The following is a 20,035-nucleotide window of genomic DNA, read 5'->3' as shown; positions in this document are numbered from 1 at the left end:
GACATCTCCTCCCCATCTTCATGCACAGGAGAGAACCCAACATCTCATTTCACCAAGAAAATAGAAGCCACAGAGGAGAACTCATACGCCACCCACCCCAGGCCCCCACCTTCTGCCCTCCTGTTACAGGAATGAGCTGCTGCTGCTCCTTTCGACCTGGTCACTGCATAGCACATTCTCTCACCTGCTGGACATTGCTCCAGAGGTTGTCACTGTCTCCTGAATCATCACTTTTTCTCTCTACTAGATCATTCCTACAAATGTAATGCTTTTTTCCCACTTGGAAATACTCCTCTCTTGGCTCCACCTCCCCTACCAGGTACAGCCTCGTTTCTCTGCCTCATTTTTGCAGCAAAATGCCATGGAAGAGGTGACTCTAGTACTGTCTCCCCTTTATTCCTCTTGTCTTCTTTTGAGCCCACACTATCAGGCATTGGCCCCACCACTCCATCACACCTGCTGTGTTCCCCAGTGACCTCATCTCCGTTGAACTCTCAGCAGTGTCAGACAAAGGTGGTCATTCCATCCTCTTTGAAACACCTTTTCTTTACTTGGCTTCTAGGTAACACGCACTTCTCTACTTTTCTATCTCATTGGCTGCTTTCTCTTCATCTCTTGTTAGACCTTTTAACTCCCCTACCTGTAAATCATAGAGTCCCCCACTCAAGGCTCAGCTCTCAGGCCTCGTTTCTTCTCTCCCTGGGCTCACCCACTTGATGATCTCAACCTCTCTTATGGCTTTAAATGACAACTTCCCAACTCTCCCTTGAACTTGTGGAACTAGCTGCCCGTATAAGATCTCCACTAGGATGATTGCTGGACATAACAAACTTAACATGTCTTTGCTCCCCCAAACCTGTTCTTCCTATGCTCTTTCTCATCTCAGTCAGTGGCAAATCCAGTCTGCCAAAATCCCTGAAGTCATCATTGAGCTGTTTCTTCTCTCATTCCCCAACCAGATCATCAGCAAACCTGTCCATTCTGCCTTTGAGAATCCAGCCACCTCTCCCTCTTCCACCCTGTAAGCTACCAGCATCTCCTGCCTGGATTATTGCAATAAGTTCCTACTTGACCTTGTTTCCACTCTTGTCCCTCTATTGTCAGATTTCCACACTACAGCCAAAGGGATCCTCTTAAATGTAAATCTTGCATGGGACAAGACTCTAACAGGCCTGCAGGGACCTCTGCAACATCATTCATCTCTATGCTCTTCTTGGAGGTCTAGCCACTTGGCCTTTCTAAAGTTTCCTGAACACTCCTAGCACACATCCTCCAGGGAGCCTTTGTCCTGGTTGCTCCCTCTGCCTAGAATGCTGTCCCCTCCCCACCCCACAGCCCACCACCCAGATAGCCACATGACTTGCTCCTTCAGTTCATCAGTTCTTGCTCGAATATTCCTTAACAGAGAAGCCCACACCACCCTATTTAAAATAGCACATACCCACATACACACATGCAAGAACATACATTCTCTCATCTTACTGTTTCATCTTTTTCCCTATAACATCCAGAATATTACATATGTATACTTATTTATTCACTGTCTGCTCATCCTTACTAGAATGTAAGCTCTGTGAAATCAGATGCTTTGCTTGTTTTGTTTACAGCTGTTTGGTTTACAGAGCCCAGGACACTGTTTGAATCACAGAACTGCTCAAGAAATATGTACTGATTGAATAATATGTGTTGATAGGTGTTAATTTCCTGTGTGTGATGGTGGCAACAGCCAAAGGCAACCAAGAAGCTTAAGTGTCTAGCAGCACCCCAGATCAGACAGGGGTTCCCCTCAACAGCTTTAGAAAGAATTTAGAACATCTCCAGTCACACTTTTAGTTCTCAATTTTATGTCATTTCTTTTCTGACACGCTCCTCCCCTTAATAAAATCTCTTGCTAGCAGCTCCCGTAGCATCATATGTTTCTCATTGCAAGGTACTTGTCACAATATATTGTAATTGTGTCTTAATTGTCTTCTTGTAAGGTTGTCTATTTTCTGAAAATGCTATGGAATCCTCAATAAGCACTTGCTGAGTGAGTATATGAATGAAGTAGAATGAGCATTGTGTGGTCATGACACTGTAGATAAAAGAACTGAGCTGAGCATCAAGGAAGAGGAGGGATTAAAAGGAGCAGGGACAGAATGATAAGCGTGAAATAGTCACAATAAGAAAGGAGGATAGGGGCTTTCCTGGTGGTCCAGTGGTTAAGACTTCGCCATCCAATACAGGGGGAGCAGGTTCGATCCCTGGTTGAGGAGTGAAGATCCCACATTCCTTGTGGCCAAAAAACCAAAGCATAAACAGAAGCAGTATTATATCAGATTCAATAAAGACTTTAAAAATGGACCACATCAAAAAAAAATCTTTTAAAAAGAAAAAAGAAAGGAGGATGGGAAGGAGGAAGAGGAAAGGGCGGAAGGGAGGAAAGCTTATTTAATCTCCCTGCCAAACATCATCACACTAATTTGGGCCCCAGCAGTGTCTACACATTTAGCCTAGCTGGCATAATCTGATCAAATGATCTTCATGTAGCCTACCTATCTATCTAGCTATAGTGCCTTCAGCTCTTCATCTGCTATTTTGATAACGTGCTCCCATAGACATTTTCTTCCTCTAGGCAAGGTGCTCCAAAGAGGAATGGAAATAACTTCTATAACAGAAGGAACATGGAAAGGCAAAGAAGGGCAGAGCAAGAGACTCCTGCAAATTTTGTGGTTCTACTGGCCACCTGCAAGCCTCTTCTGGTATTCATCACTTCCAACTAACCTTCTCTCTTGCAATCTACACCCTCACACTGAGAAATACAGCCTGTCTCATCTCACAAAAGCCTTCCTGTGAACAAGGCCCAGCACAGACCTACCTTCTCTAGGGACCTTCACGACTAATCTAGTCAATCCATATTCCTCCTTTTTCTGATCTTGTCAGCATTTATTTTGAAACATGTTCTATGAGTCATTTCTTAGTATATTCTATTGGTATGCACACTGTTGTTGCTCCGTCTCTCAGTTACATCCAACTCTTTGCGATCCCATGGACTATAGCCCACCAGGATCCTCTGTCCATGGAATTCTCCTGGCAAAAATACTGGAGTGGTTTGCCATTTCCTTCTCCAGGGGATCTTCTCCACCCAGAGATCGAACTGGGTCTCCTGTATTGCAAGCAGATTCTTTACCATCTGAGCCACCAGGGAAGCCCCACTATGCACATCAGTTCAGTTCAGTCGCTCAGTCGTGTCCGACTCTTTGCAACCCCATGAATTGCAGCACGCCAGGCCTCCCTGTCCATCACCAACTCCTGGAGTTCACTCAGGCTCACGTCCATCGAGTCCGTGATGCCATCCAGCCACCTCATCCTCGGTCGTCCCCTTCTCCTCCTGCCCCCAATCCCTCCCAGCATCAGAGTCTTTTCCAATGAGTCAACTCTTCGCATCAGGTGGCCAAAGTACTGGAGTTTCAGCTTCAGCATCAGTCCTTCCAAAGAAATCCCAGGGCGGATCTCCTTCAGAATGGACTGGTTGGATCTCCTTGCAGTCCAAGGGACTCTCAAGAATCTTCTCCAACACCACAGTTCAAAAGCATCAATTCTTCGGCACTCAGCCTTCTTCACAGTCCAACTCTCACATCCATACATGACCACAGGAAAAACCATAGCCTTGACTAGACGGACCTTAGTCGGCAAAGTAATGTCTCTGCTTTTGAATATGCTCTCTAGGTTGGTCATAACTTTTCTTCCAAGGAGTAAGCACATAGTAAATGCTAAACAAATGATACCAATTAGCATCAATATCACATAATCATAATTAAAATGGCTTTTCTCCCCAACTAAATGGTAGGCTCGTTGAGAGTAGAGATTACTATATATTTTTATTTTAAAACCCCAGAGAACATGCCCAAGGGCTGAACAAAACTAAGTACCCAGAAAATACTTCTTTAAATTTGTCTCCTTTAAAGTTACTGTAGAATAAAACCAAGGAGCCACAGAAATGCTTTCTGTGTTATAAAAGAAGGAAGTGATCTCAAAGATGTTTTTAAAATGCTGTCTGTTGCCCTGGCCCTATCTGAGGACTGCATGGTTCATTCCAGGAGAGATGCCATAATGGATGAAAGGTACATTTCTGCTGAGTTAGGGTTTATCATGTTCCCCGCGTCCAGGCACCAGATTGATGGGATATGCCTCTATGATTTATAATACACTAATCTCACTGGAGAGTGAAGCACAATTAATCTTAGAATCTTGCAGCTTGCACTTAACAACTTTAGAACCTTCCCTGTGCACTTGGCCTGCATAGCAAACATCTGCCCCTCCCCCAAACCTGGGACAATAGGGAGATGAGAATACAAAGACACTCTTCTCTGTAAGGCAATTTCCATGATGTTTCCAAAGAAAAGAGACTATATAGTGGTGGCATTTTATATTAGAGTTACAATATTCAATTATATCATGAAACATACATAAAATCAAGACCACAAAATCATCCAATGTGTCAGAAATGTAACTATTCATCTTCCTTTCCTTTCTGCTTTATGTTCTGGCCAAAGATAACTTTGGTCCTAGCAGTGGCCACACATGTAACCTACCTGGCATAATCTGGTCAAATGACCTTCTCCATGTAGCCTACATTGCCTACACAGCTGCAGTGCATTCTTCACTTTCCTACCTGCCATTCTGATGAACTGTCATCATGGGAATTCTCTTCTTCCAAAGAGGAATGAGGCAGCTGAGATCCAAGAACAGATTTCCAAGCAACAGATATAAAGCAGATATGACCAAGTCTGTACACTTTCCTCATGGGAGAGTCCCTCATGTCATGCCCAACATGTATTTACTTTGACCATATATTAATATATAATTCCTCCCTGGTGGCTCAGTGGTAATGAACCTGCCTCCCAATGCAGGAGACACAAGTTCGATCCCTGGTAGAGAAAATCTCCTGGAGAAGGAAATGGGAATCCATTCCAGTATTCTTGCCTGGAAAATCTCATTCACAGAGGAGCCTGGCAGGCTTAGTCCATGGGACACAGAGTTGGACACAACTTAGAGACTAAACAACAACAACAAAATTCCAGCAATCCTTCTTGTCTGAATGCTGAAAGTGTTAGTCGCGCAGTTGTGTCTGATTATTTGTGACCCCAGTAGTCCACCAGGCTCCTCTGTCCATGTAATTCTCCAGGCAAGAATACTGGAGTGGGTAGCCACTCTCTTCTCCAGGGTATCTTCCTGACCCAGGGATCAAACCTGAGTCTCCCATATTGCAGGTGAATTCTTTACCCTCTGAGCCACCAGGAAAATCTGTCTGAATGCTGAGCCTTTATCAAATCCAAAGGAGGACAATGACAGGCAAACACAAAGCCATAAGAAAAGGCACCCATAGAATATCTACTCACCAGAAAAAAGGGGAAAAACTATGCATGACAAAAGCTCCAAACATGCATTTTGGAGCCTCTTCTTGTATATGTCAATACCTCCCTCTCCTTCAATGAAATAACTTTTTTAGTACAATATAGTCATAATAACCCCTAGTATCCAATCATATTCGTAGAGTAGGTTCTTTAAGCCCCAAGAAAGCAAAAAATATGTTAGTATTTGGAATGATTTCCTTCCAAAATGGCTCCAGTGGAAAATTTTAGTGCTTAAATTTTTAACTCAGATTTAGCTAAAACACATATTCTTTAACTTTCTGGATAGCCAGAGATATGAGGCTTTTTAAAAATCTGTAATCTCCTTTATTATTAAGTCAGTGCAGAGGTAGGGACTCTTTCAAGAACCCAAAGACCTCAGTGCTCCAGTGTTTCAAACAAGAAGAATCCATGATGGGAGATAACCTTAAAAGTCACTGTAAACACTAAACAACAATGATCTACTGTATAGTAAGAGAAAGTATACTCAATATTTTATAATAACCTGTATGGTGGAAGAATCTAAAAGAGAATATATATGTGTATAACTGAATCACTTCGCCGTACACTCGAAACTAACACAACATTGTAAATTAACTATGCTGCTGCTCAGTCGCTCGGCCTTGTCCAACTCTCTGTGACTCTATGGACTGTAGCCCTCCATGTTCCTCTGTCCATAGGATTCTCCAGGCAAGAATATTGGAGTGGGTAGCCATGCCCTCTTCCAGGGGATCTTCCTGGACCAGGGATCAAAACTGAGTCTCCTGAATGACAGGCAGATTCTTTACCACTGAGCCACCAGAAAAGCCTGTAAATTAACTACACTTCAATTTTTTAAAATATGGCAGCACATAGTAGTCTTTCAACAAATACTTAAAGGACAAATGAATAAAACAAAGAAAACTTAATTGATCATAACATACATCATTCTCTTGGGACACTAAAACCTTTGCTAAGGCAAATAGGAAGAAAAAGCAGTTGATCAGCTTCATGTGGTTGAAGCAGAGATCTATATACATTTTAAAGTCTAAACTTAGAGCAGAAAGGCCAAAACCTCCCTGCAATTAGAAGATCAGCACCAATATCAGAAGCAATCAGAATATATATATGTATGTATGTATATACTACTGCTGTTCAGTCACTAAGTCATGTCCAGCTCTTTGCGACCCCATGGACTGCAGCACACCAGGTTTCCCTGTCCTTCACCATCTCCCGGAGTTTCTTCAAACTCATGTCCATTGAGTCGGTGATGCCATCCAACCATCTCATCCTCTGTTACTCCCTTCTCCTCCTTTCCCAGCATCAGGATCTTTCCCACTGAGTCAGTGCTTTAAATCAGGTGGCCAAAGTATTGGAGTTTCAACATCCATCCTTCCAATGAATATTCAGTGTTGATTTCCTTTGAGATTGACTGATTTGATCTCCTTGCAGTCCAAGGGACTCTCCAGAGTCTTCCCCAGGACCACAGTTGGAAAGCATCGATTCTTTGGTGTCACTGGAAAAACCATAGATTTGACTATACAGATTTTATTGGCAAAGTGATGTCTCTGCTTTTATTGTCCCTCTCCCCACCTGCAGTCCCTGTGTTCTGAACAATCTGGAGGTACACCTCTTGTTACCTGATATCTGTTTGTCTGAGTATAGCTTTGCCCAACTTGCTGGTTACCTGTACCCATCTTAAGCCTTGTGAGGCTGAATTTTTAGGATCATCTTAAGAAGATTGGAATGAAATGGAAGGGAGAACAGGGATTCACTTCTCTTATCCTGGCAACTGATGACACAGCACCTAATGCACTGCTCAGGTGGGTTCTTTTAAAAAAAAAGTTTGTATGGGGGTAAAGCTGATTAACAATGTGATAGTTTCAGGTGAACAGCAAAGGGACTCAGTCATACATATACACATATCCATTCTCCCTCAAACCCCCTTCCCATCCAGTCTGCCACACAACATTGACCAGAGTTCCATGTGCTATACAAAAGCAACATGCATGGACCTAGAGAGTGTCATATTGAGTGAAGTAAATCAGACAGAGAAGGAGAAATACCATGTAACATCCATTATATACAGAATCCAAAGAAATGATACAAATGAAGTTACTTATGAAACAGAAAGAGACTCACAGACTTAGAAATCAAACTTGTGGCTGCCAGGCGGAAGGGATAGCTAGGGAGATTGGGATGGTCATGTACACACCGCTATGTTTAAAATGGATAACCAACTATGCCTCTGCTTTTATACATAATTGAATCACTTTGCTGTACACCTGGAAATAACTCAACATTGTAAAATAACCCAACATTGTAAATTAACTGCACTTCAATTTTAAAGAATAAGTAAAGTCATTGTAAGGGCCTCTGGTATGAACATGGCTGCCCACATCAGCTTGCTGTCCTCTGCTCCATTAAAATCATGTGAAAGGAGCAGCATAATTGAAACTAATGTATATCCACAAACTCCATTTTCAGTGAAACATGAAACCAAATATAATCTGCACACTCCAAAATATACTTAAAGGTTGACAAAGCAACTAAAATCAGACAGAAATCACATGGAAAGAAAGGGGGGAAAAGGAAAATTGAGTTGTGAAAGAATATAGTGATGGCAGACCTTACAAGTGCCAGTAGAAATAAAATTCCTGAAGGCAAGCAACTCACTGTGAAGTGTGTAAGGTACCACCCTATTTGCAGCAAGTTGCAGGGACCAAGGGAAGCAGAAAGGATAGGAAGAGTACCCCTGGGGTTCAAAGGAACAGAGGAAGTAAGACCACACAAAGGACTACACAGTAAAACCATATTTCTAGCAATCAATCCATTTTGAGAAAAGCAAAGAAAGCTTTGATTTGTGCATACATCAAAAACTGTATGCAAATAGCTGGAAATAAAACATTTAGCACATTTATTGATAAGTGTTTTTTTTTTTTAACATGAACTGGCATTGCATCTATATAATGTTGCTGTAAGGTAAAAACTTGAAAAGTAGCAAAATTTACCAACAGATGAATAACATTCATCCCCAAAAATCTTTCTATAAAGTAAAAAATCACATAAATATTTCACCATGATATTTTAAAAATTAATAAAGCAACCATCCCTCTGAAAGAATACCACAAAATACAAACACCAGAATTCAGGGAAGTTGTAGCAAGAAACAGGAGGAAATGAACTGTGAGACAGCAGAACTCTGTAAAATGATTGAGCAAAAGTTCAATAAGCCATCAGAAAAATTAAGACAAAATTGGAAAGTTTACAAGAAAGACTATAAGCTGTAGAAAAGACATGAAAGAATATAAAGGACAGATACAACAAATGCAATCAGGATTGATGAAATAAAGATAGAATTTAAGGGGATTAGAAAGAAAAGGGTAGCTACAGCAGCAAAGGAGATCCAACATGTACAAAATCAGAGTCCATAAAGAGGAAAACAGAAACGATGAAACTGAATACATAAAAGAAGACCTGACATTACATACTAGAAGGGGATGGACTTCCCTGGTGGTCCAGTGGCTAAAGACTATGCTCCCAATGCAGAAGGCCTGGGTTCAATCCTTGATCAGGGAACTGGATCCTACATGCCACAGCTAAAGATCTCACACACTGTAAAGAAGATGGAAGATCCTGCATGCCACATTTAAGATTTTGTATAGCCAAATAAATAAATATTTTTTAAAAAAGAAGAAGAGTATACCATGGACCAGGTAAAATTAAATGGGAGCTGTCAGCCATGAGACACACCCCACAGGGTTGGAAGGTGAAAGAGAAAGAGAGAGAGAGAGATGGGAGGGCAGAAGGGAAAAGTGAGAGAGCAGGGGATAAAGGAAGGGAAAGACAGAAAGAATCTTCTGGGGGTTCAGACAAAGAGACAAGCCATTAAACAGGGGGAAATTCAAACATGTCTCAGATTTCTTCAATATTCAAAAGAAGATAATGTACTTAATATTTACAAGATTGTCAAAGAAATAGACCTGCGTGCCAAGGATTTTATACCCAGCAAAGAATGCCCTTCCAAAACCAAACAAAGCTAACCACTTTGAAATCTTCCAACTTATGTATTGTTGTCCCATGAACCCTTCTTCAGGAATGTACAAGAGATCAACATTCAGCCAACCAGATGATTATTGAGGAAACAAACAACAACAAAAAGGCAAGTGAAGGGTACTATGTACTATGGACCACAACCACAAAATTAAGATTAAACATCAAATGCCAACTAGACTGAATGCGGTGATCATTTTGCAATATACACAAATAATGGATCATTATGCTGTACACCTGAAACTAACATGATGCTATATATCAATTATAGCTCAATAACCATTAAAAATTAATTAATTAGGACTTCTTGGTAGTTCAGTGGTTAAGACTTTGGCTTCCAATGCAGGGGATGTGAGTTCAAACCCTGGTCAGGGAGCTAAGATACCACATACCTCATAGCCAAAATACCAAAACATTTAAAAAAAAAACACACACACAAAGCTTTGGACTTCCCTGGTGGTCCAGTGGAAAAGAATCTGCCTGCCAATGTAGGAGACACAGGTTTGATCCTTGATCCAGGAAGATCCCACGTGCTGCAAAACAACTAAGCCTGTGCACCACAACTACTGATTCTGTGCTCAGGAGCCTGCAAGCCACAAGTACAGAGCCTGTGTGCTGCAACTGCTGAAGTCTGTAGGCCTAAAGCCCATGTTCCACAGCAAGAGAAGCCTCTGAAAGGAGAAGCCCACACACCACAACAAAGACTAGCCCCCACTCACCATAACTAGAGAAAGCCAGTACAAACCTACAAAGACCTACCACAGCCATAAATAAATAAATTTTTTAATTAATTATTAAACAAAGGTGGAGATAGAGGTGACAGAGTTTAAATGTTATATACCTTTATAATGCATAAATGACACAAGTAATAAAAAATGGAAAGGAGAAGGGGTGGAGAAAATGAGAAGCAGAGGAAGTTTGCATCTTGTTACATTCATAATAGGGGAGCCAAAGAATATAGTTCAAAGCTGACAAACCAAGTTAAGGCATATGTGTAAACAAATTTATAAGACAATGGTTAACACTAAAAGTGGGTGATGGAAGAAAGCGTAAGGAATATGAAGCACATTAATTTTATCATTATTCATACAAAAGAACTAAGCAATTCTGTCTAGAGAAAAAGAGCACCCACAATATTATATAAAGTTTCAATTATAAAGGTAAACTTGAGAACAAAAATACAAGTCCTGCTGGATGTCAGAATTGCAACTGTTCTTTTTTTACTTTATATTTAAATTTTTATTTATTTTTAAAAGTTTTATCAGCATATAGTTAATTTATAATGTTGTATTGGTTTTGGGTATACAGCAAAGTGAATCAGTTATACATGTACATGTGCTCAATAGCTCAATCATGTCAAACTCTTTTTCAGTCCCATGGATTGGCAGGCTCCTCTGTTCGTGGGATTCCCCAGGCAAGAATACTGGAGTGGGTTGCCATTTCTTCCAGGAGATCTTCCCGACCCAGGGACTGAACCCACACCTCCTGCGTCTCATGCATTAGAAAGCAGGTTCTTTACTGCTGCACTACCAGGGAAGCCCTAGGATACCATAATAAGCAAAACAAATACTCAGTTTCTTTCATTCGAGCACAATGCCTTGAATAAAGCATCCAGTGGACTCAATATCATTGACAGGCATTTTAATGTTTTATATTGATGTACTTCTTAAAAAATAGTGAGCATTTATTTAGCTTTTGTACCAGCAGGTGGCCCATTACATTCATTTGTATAATTACATATCATTTGTATAATTCAGTGTTCATAGGGCACAAACATATCACAGGATGTGTTCTGCAACATAAGACAAATATACATCCACTCTTCTTTAGATTATTTTCCCATATAGGTCATTACAAAGTGTTGAGTAGAGTTCCCTGTGCTATACAGTAGGTTCTTATTAGTTATATATTTCATTATAGCAGTGTGCATATAATGAAACCTCAATCTCCCAATTTATCCCTCCACCCCCAAGTTGTTCTTCACAAACAAGGAAAATTCATTTTGTAACAACTTGTTGATAAACCATATCAAAGAAACAGAACATAAAATAACATGTCATACTAAGGTCAAATATTAATAATTTTCATTTAATAAATATAGATTAACATATCTGTTTAAAATCTTATTTCAGATAAGATCATAAAGCAAAGCTAAACCCTAAATTATACACAAGGGATATATAAAAGACAAAATGATACAGAAATTTTGAAAAAAAACAAAAATGCAGAGGGCATAACCTAAACACCAGACAAAGTTAAGTTCAGTGCATGATACATCAAGCAATACAAAGACAGGCACAGTTTAGAAAGCTAAAGAGTGTAACTCACACTGAATATATAACAGTTATGAATATCAGTGCAACAGACACATAGAAACAGCAGTCAAAAAAAAAAAAAAAAAACCAGTATTTATAGCACCTGCAAGGAGAAATGGGCTAAAAAAAAAAAAAGTAGGAAAATTTTAGTTCCTCTCTCAATCTACAACAGATCAAGTAGATTAAACTATTAAATCAGTATATAGATGACATAAATAACATAAATGTACCCTAGATCTGCTTGATATATATTGAGCACTATACCCTATAATACTCTTGGAATTCACAAGAAACCCATTCACAATTTACATCACAAAATGGTACCCACAACAGATAGATCTCAATTAGATGTTCTTCTGGAGCTCCCCTAACATCAGTCAGTCCTCCAGCATCAGGTCTGTCCAATCAAGGCTTTCTTGATTTCATTGTCCCTCATCTATCTTGTCCACTGGGGAATGGTAACAGGACAATGGCACACAGGCATTGTGGTTATGATGCCACACAGGGCTCTCTTGAAGCCTGTGTGTGTGCCTGGTACTGACCCTTAAAACCATCTATCTAGTTCCCCATTTCCCTTTAAACCTCAGTCTCTTCATCAGTAAAACAGTACTTGTGTTGCACGCATGCTAAGTCACTTCAGTCATGTCTGACGCTTTACAAGCCTATGGACTGTCGCCAGCAAGGCTCCTCTGTCCATGGGATTTTCCAAGCAAGAATACTGAAGTGGGTTGCCATATCTTCCTCCAGGAAATCTTCCTCACCCAGGGATTGAACCCACATTTCTTATGTCTCCTGCATTGGAAGGTGAGTTCTTTACCATTAGTTCCAACTAGGAAGCCCATTTACACAGTTAGACAGCGTAAAAATGCAAAACAGCTTTGCCTATTGCAAGGATAACAGGAGATAATATGTTAAGTCATTAACAGTTAGATTATGAGAAACTTCATATTCTAGACTTAGGCTGACAGTAGAAATACAATGCAAGCCACATGTCAATTCTAGATTTTTATAATATTTCTATTGAAATTTTAATGTAAAAATTATTAATTGGAATCATCCTTTAACTCTACATATCCAAACATTATAATATCAACATGCAATGAATAAAAAACTTAATGAAGCATGTCATAGTCTTATTTTTTTTTTCTCCTGTACTAGGTCTTTGAAATTCTGTGTGTATTATATGCTTATCACACCTCTCATTTCAGAGTGAACACATTTCAGGTGTTCAGTAGCTACATGCAGATGCCACTGGACAGCCCTGCTCTAGACTAAACTCGGACTTCATTCTGTGGAGGACAGAGAACCATGAAGAATTCTCACCAGAGGAGCAATAAACACAAACAAGCAGTTTAGGGAGCTTTAATCTGGCTTGGGCTAGGGGCAGAGCTGTTCTGCTTCAGTGATCCAAGCAGTAGACTGAGAGACAGCAGCTCTATTTTCTGTCTCCCTGGCACCTACACAAGACCTGAGAAGAAGAGTCCTGAATAATTGGTTAGATGCAGCCATCAATCAGCAAGTCACCTGGAGCAGTGGCTGCCTAGATCTGTAGAGCAAGTTAGAGAAGGGTCAAGATGAGTCTGAAGGTCAGAGCCTGGGATCGGGGCAAAAGGATGACGGCACTGCAAGAGAAAGAGACTAAATGAGGACCTGGGAAGGTGGCAAAACGACCCTCCCCTCAGACCTGGTAGTACTCTGCAGGACAGAAGCTGCTGAGACTGAATGACTAGTGAGAGAGGATGAGGAACTGGAGCTCAAAAGATGAAGTCACTGGAGCAGCCATCTCCAGGGGGCTTATATGCATGTAGCAGTGACCAGGGAAAAATTCAAGTTCATGTGGACACTCCAGTTCTCAGATGCTTGGAACAGCTAGGAGGGGTTGGCTGGTGAGGGGAAAAATGGTTTGGAGAAATCTTTAGACAGCTGTTTGCTGAGGGAGGCAGCGCATCCTCCACCCCAGAGCCCTGGTCCAACCATTTGCATTTCATGATCCAATTGTGTTCTCCAGGGACCTGGGGTGAGACAGCTCAGACAAGCAGCTGTTTTCACTTTAAACAGTTTTAGACCAAAGCCTGCGGCCCATGAGCTGTCTGTGTGACACAGAATAAATGAGTCAAGGATGGAAAACGAGCTAACACACAGTGGCCATTCCCCGATGGCGCATGCTCAGTGTGCTGCCCATGATGGAGACACCAGTAGGACACCCCCATTCTCTGCCTCTTGTCTTCCCTTCTCTGGCATTTTACTCTTGGGCCCCCTGCTGCAGGAGCTCCAAGCAAACATTTTATAGCCCCACAGCTAATGAGGAAAGAAAGTCTTTCTGTCAGCTTCAATTAGCGGAAGCTTGGAGAAGCACTCAGGCTGGCTAGGCTTGGGTCACATGCCCTTTCCTAGGCTGCAACTATGGCCATGTGATGGAGAACCACTGCTGGTCCAGCAAGGTCAACATGTTGTATCCACTCTTGCCTGGGTGTGTTTCTAGATGAAACAAGAGTTTCGGGTGCTAAGCAACCAAAACATCAGCCTCTCCAGTCACTGATAGGAAGGCTGCAACAAACAAGGAGTCCAACCACCTAGCTTGGATCTCATTCATTACTATTGATTCAATGAGTATGTATATTGCATCGGATACCAGGCAGTAACTAAAAGAGACATGATCGCTGTGATCTTGGTCATACAACCTATTGAGAAAGGCAGAAAATAAACAAGTTAATCAGACAAATAGTTGCCAACTATGACAAGTGCCTTGAAAGAAACCAACAGGGCGAAGTGAGGAAGAAAACTAGACAGCTATTTGGGTAGAGATTTTAGAGAGAACTCAGAGGAGAAGCCAGTAAGCTGTGATCAAGACTAAAAAGGAGCTGAAAGGAGAGTGAAGGGAATATGGCTCCAGGCTTGGGGAGGAGCTCTGTGTTCAGAAGCCCTGAAACAGGAAAGATACTGCCCCACGTGGGAGACTGAAAGAAGTCCAGTGTGGCTGGAGCCCAGTGTAAAGGCAAGAGCAGGAAGGTCTGCCTCTTGAAAGTGGGCAGAGTCCAAGCACACAGGGCCTTCCAAGCAGGAAAGGAGTTCAGGTACTGCAAGGCTAGGAAAGGACCTTTAATCCTCAGAGTACTATGAAATGATTTGTATTTTAAAACAGTGGAGGGACTCCCCTGGTAGTCCAGTAGTTAGGAATCCACCTTCCAATGCGGGGGATGCAAGTTCAATTGCTGGTCAGGGAACTAAGATCCCATGCACCACGAGGCAGCCAAGCCTGAGCGCTACAACGGGAGAGAAGCCTGCAGGCCACAATGAAGATTCCGTGCACTGCGACTAAGACCAGATGCAGCCAAATAAATAAATATTAGAAGAGTGGAAACAGATTAGGTACACAGCTGTGATTGCAGGAATTCAGCAAAAGTTAATGTAGCTGAAACTACAATAATGGCAGTGGGAAAAAAATGGAAAGATGAGAAATAAATTTGGGGAAAGGAAAGAAGGCAGGGCTTGTAGGGTTGGATGCACGGTTTGAGGGAGAGGGAAGAATTACAGCAGATTCTTGGACTAAGCAGTTGGATGAATGGTGGGATCATTTACTGATAGGGGGCAAACTGGAGTCAAGTCATTTAGATATGGTAGAGATGTAGCGCTCAGCTTTGGACAGCTAATTTTGAGATACCAAAATGTTAAGAGACATTTGGATATTTAAGTCTGGGTTCATCAGAAATTTGGGCTGGTGATAGAAATCAAGTGTACATCAAAACATAGAAGATATTTAAAAGTGAGAGCATTAATGAGATTATTTAGGGCGTGACTATGGGGGTAAATGAGAAGAAGATCTAAGATGAACTCATAGGAAACTCAAAACTTAGAGATGGAAGAGGAGAGACAACAAAAGAGATGGAAGAAGATGATCAGTCAAATAGGAGGGAAACTAGGGAAACTAGGAGAGAATGATTCCGTAGACGCCAAGCGGGGGGGTGTTTCAAGGAAGAGGAAGCAGTGTATCACGCTGCTGAGAGGTCAAATACAGGGTGAACAGAAGAATGCCATTGAATCTGGCAAGATAGAGATGTTGGAGAGCTTTGTCAAAAGCAATTTTCAATGGAGGATAAGGGTGACATCTGGACAGAGGTGGTTGGAGAGCCAGTGGGGATGTAGAGCCTGGAGACAACATGTTTATACACCCTTTCAAGTTTTGTGAGAGAAGTGGATTAGTGAAATAGCAGCTGGACAGAAATTCAAAAGCAAAGAACATCTTTTTTTTTTTTTTTTACTTTATTTTACTTTACAATACTGTATTGGTTTTGCCATACATCAACATGAATCCGCCATGGGTGTACACGTGTTCCCAATCCAAGATACAAAGAAGCGCTTCCTTTATCTGTTTTATAAACTGTCTACAGTAAGTTCTTATTTGAACACTGTGTTCTTAGTAGTATATTCCATGGGACTAGCTGTTCCCCAAGGTCCTTTCCATATCTGTCATCCTGAAGTTCTACAACTATTCCTGTTTCAAAGGTCAGAAGGAAAATATTCAAGACTGGTGCCAGTCTATTTCAGTTGCTATAACAGACTACCACAGACTAAGTGGCTTAAACAATAAACGTTTGTTTCTCACTGTTCTGGAGGCAGGTGTTGAGGACACCAGCAGATATACACCATCTGGTGAAAGCCCTCTTCCTGGTTCATAGACAGCTGTTTCTCATTGTGTCCTTACACGATAGAAAGATGAGGAAAAATCTCTGCAATCTCTTTTTGTTGTTGTTTAGTTCCTAAAGCTGTGTCTGACTCTTAGCAACCCCATGGACTGTAGCCCACAGGGCTCCTCTGTCCATGGGATTTTCTAGGCAGGAATACTGAAATGGGTTACCATTTCCTTCTCCAGGGGATCTTCCTGACCCAGAGATCAAACCTGAGTCTCCTGCATTGACAGGTAGATTCTTTACCACTGAGCCACTAGAAAAACTGGTTCTCATTTATAAGGGCACTAATCCCATTCAAGAGGGCTCCATCCTCATGACCTAATCAGCTCCCAAAGACCCCCACCTCCTAAACCATCACATTGTGGATTAGGTTGCCACATATGGATTTGGAGGGGACACAAAAATTCCATCTATAGCAACTGGTATCTAAACAGCACTTCCTCCTCTTCTCAACTCATCGGATCCTTAATTTACCCATTCATTTCCCTACAAGGTGATTCACAAGGGCAATGGATTTTGTTGTTTTTCAAAGATAAGCACATAACAAGTGCTTAATAAATATTTGCTGAATGAATAAATAAATGGGTGGATGTTACAAGCTATCAGAATGCCTACACATGCAGAACTCATTCAACACTTACTCAATAAACATTAAGCATCTTACATGTGCCAGACTCTATGCTAAGCACACCTCAGTCAACTCCTCCTTAAAGTAGATAAAAAAGACTCTAACTGCTTCACAAGACCATTGTGAGAATCAAATAAGAATTGTGGGCTTAAAAAAAGAAAAGAAAAAAAACCTTGGCAAATGCTGTAGTACCTTAGAAAGATAAAATGTTATTAAACATGGCTCCTGCCCTCAAGCAGCCTGTGGTAAAATTAAAGAAATGAGAAACACAGGAAGTGGATGAGTCTCTGCTTCAGTTCAGTTCAGTCACTTCGTGTGCAACTCTTTGCCACCCCGTGGACTGCATGCAGCACGGCAGACTGCATGCATGTCTGCATCACCAGCTCCCAGAGTTTACTCAAACTCATGTGCATTGAGTCGGTGATGCCATCCAACCATCTCATCCTCTGTCGTCCACTTTTCCTCCTGCCTTCAATCTTTACCAGCATCAAAGTCTTTTCAAATGAGTCAGTTCTTCGCATCAGGTGGCCAAAATACTGGAGTTTCAGCTTCAGCATTAGAACTTCCAATGAATATTCAGGACTGATCTCCTTTAGGATGGACTGGTTGGATCTCCTTGCAGTCCAAGGGACTCTCAAGAGTCTTCTCCAACACCACAGTTCAAAAGTATCAATTCTTCAGCGCTCAGCTTTCTTCACAGTCCAACTCTCACATCCATACATGACCACAGGAAAAACCAAAGCCTTGACTAGACAGACCTTTGTTGGCAAAGTAATGTCTCTGCTTTTTAATATGCTGTCTAGGTTGCTCACAACTTTTCTTCCAAGGAGTAAGTGTCTTTTAATTTCATGGCTGCAATCACCATCTGCAGTGATTTGGGAGCCCCCTAAAATAAAGTCACTGCTTCCACTGTTTCCCCATCTATTCGCCATGAAGTGATGGGACCAGATGCCATGATCTTCGCTTTCTGAATGTTGAGTTTTAAGCCAACTTTTTCACTCTCCTCTTTCGCTTTCATCAAGAGGCTTTTTAGGTCCTCTTCGCTTTCTGCCATAAGGGTTGTGTCATCTGCATATCTGAGGTTATTGATATTTCTCCCAGCAAACTTGATTCCAGCTTGTGCTTCATACAGCCCAGAGTTTCTCGTGATGTACTCTGCATAGAAGTTAAATAAGCAGGGTGACAATATACAGCCTTGACCCACTCCTTTCCCTGTTTGGAAACACTCTGTTGTTCCATGTCCAGTTCTAACTGCTGCTTCCTGACCTGCATACAGATTTCTCAGGGGTAAGGTGAGGTGGTCTAGTATTCCTATCTCTTTAAGAATTTTCCAGAGTTTGTTGTGGTCCACATAATCAAACACTTTGGCATGGTCAATAAAGCAGAAATAGATATTTTTCTGGAACTCTCTTGCTTTTTCGATGATCCAACAGATGTTGGCAATTTGATCTCTGGTTCCTCTGCCTTTTCTAAAACCAGATTGAACATCTGAAGTTCACGATTTACATACTGTGTGTTGAAGCCTGGCTTGGAAAATTTTGAACATTACTTTAGTAGCATGTGAGATAAGTACAAATGTGTGGTAGTTTGAGCATTCTTTGGCATTGCCTTTCTTTGGGATTGGAATGAAAACTGACCTTTTCCAGTCCTGTGGCCACTGCTGAGTTTTCCAAATTTACTGCCATATTGAGTATTGTACTTTCACAGCATCATCTTTCAGAATTTTAAATAGCTCAACTGGAATTCCACCACCTCCACTAGTTTTCTTCATAGTGATGCTTCCTAAGGCCCACTAGACTTCACATTCCAGGATGTCTGGCTCTAGGTCAGTGATCACACCATCATGGTTATCTGGGTCGTGAGGATCTTTTTTGTACAGTTCTTCTGTGTATTCTTGCCACCTCTTCTTAATATCTTCTGCTTCTGTTAGGTCCATTACCGTTTCTGTCCTTTATTGTTCCTATCTTTGCATAAAGTGTTCCCTTGGTATCTCTAATTCTTGAAGAGATCTCTAGTATTTCCCATTCTATTGTTTTCCTCTATTTCTTTTCATTGATTGCTGAGGAAGGCTTTCTTATCTCTCGTTATTCTTTGGAACTCTGCATTTAAACAGGTATATCTTTCCTTTTCTCCTTTGCCCTTCACTTCTCTTCTATTCACAGCTATTTGTAAGGCCTCCTCAGACAACCATTTTGCCTTTTTGCTTTTCTTTTTCTTGGGGACAGTCCCTGCCTCCTGACAATATCACGAACCTCCGTCCATAGTTCATCAGGCACTCTATCTGATCTAATCCCTTGAATCTACTTGTCACTTCCACTGTATAATCATAAGGGATTTGATTTAGGTCATACCTGAATAGTCTAGTGGTTCTCCCTGCTGCTGCTGCTGCTAAGTCACTGTAGTCATGGCCGACTCCATGTGACCCCATAGACAGCAGCCCACCAGGCTCCCCCATGCCTGGGATTCTCCAGGCAAGAATACTGGAGTGGGTTGCCATTTCCTTCTCCAATGCATGAAAGTGAAAAGTGAAAGCGAAGTCGCTCAGTCATGTCCGAGTCTTAGTGACCCCATGGACTGCAGCCTACCAGGCTCCTCCGTCAATGGGATTTGCCAGGCAAGAGTATTGGAGTGGGGTGATTTTCCCTTTCTTCAATTTAAGGCCTAATTTGGCAATAAGAAGTTCATGGTCTGTGCCACAGTCAGCTCCTGGTCTTGTTTTTGCTGACAGTATAGAACTTCTCCATCTTTGGCTGCAAAGAATATAATCAATCTGATTTCTGTATTGACCATCTGGTGATGTCCACGTGTAGAGTCATCTCCTGTGTTGTTAGAAGAGGGTTTCTGCTATGACCAGTGTGTTCTCTTGGCAAAACTCTATTATTCTTTGCCCTGCCTCATTCTGTACTCCAAGGCCAAATTTCTCCTGTTACTCCAGGTGTTTCTTGATTTCCTACTTTTGCATTCCAGTCCCCTATAGTG

The sequence above is a fragment of the Budorcas taxicolor genome, chromosome 1, assembly GCF_023091745.1.
Source record: "Budorcas taxicolor isolate Tak-1 chromosome 1, Takin1.1, whole genome shotgun sequence".
In the NCBI taxonomy this organism is placed as follows: domain Eukaryota; kingdom Metazoa; phylum Chordata; class Mammalia; order Artiodactyla; family Bovidae; genus Budorcas; species Budorcas taxicolor.
The sequence above is the reverse complement of the archived record's forward strand: the minus strand, read 5'-3'. Positions refer to the sequence as shown.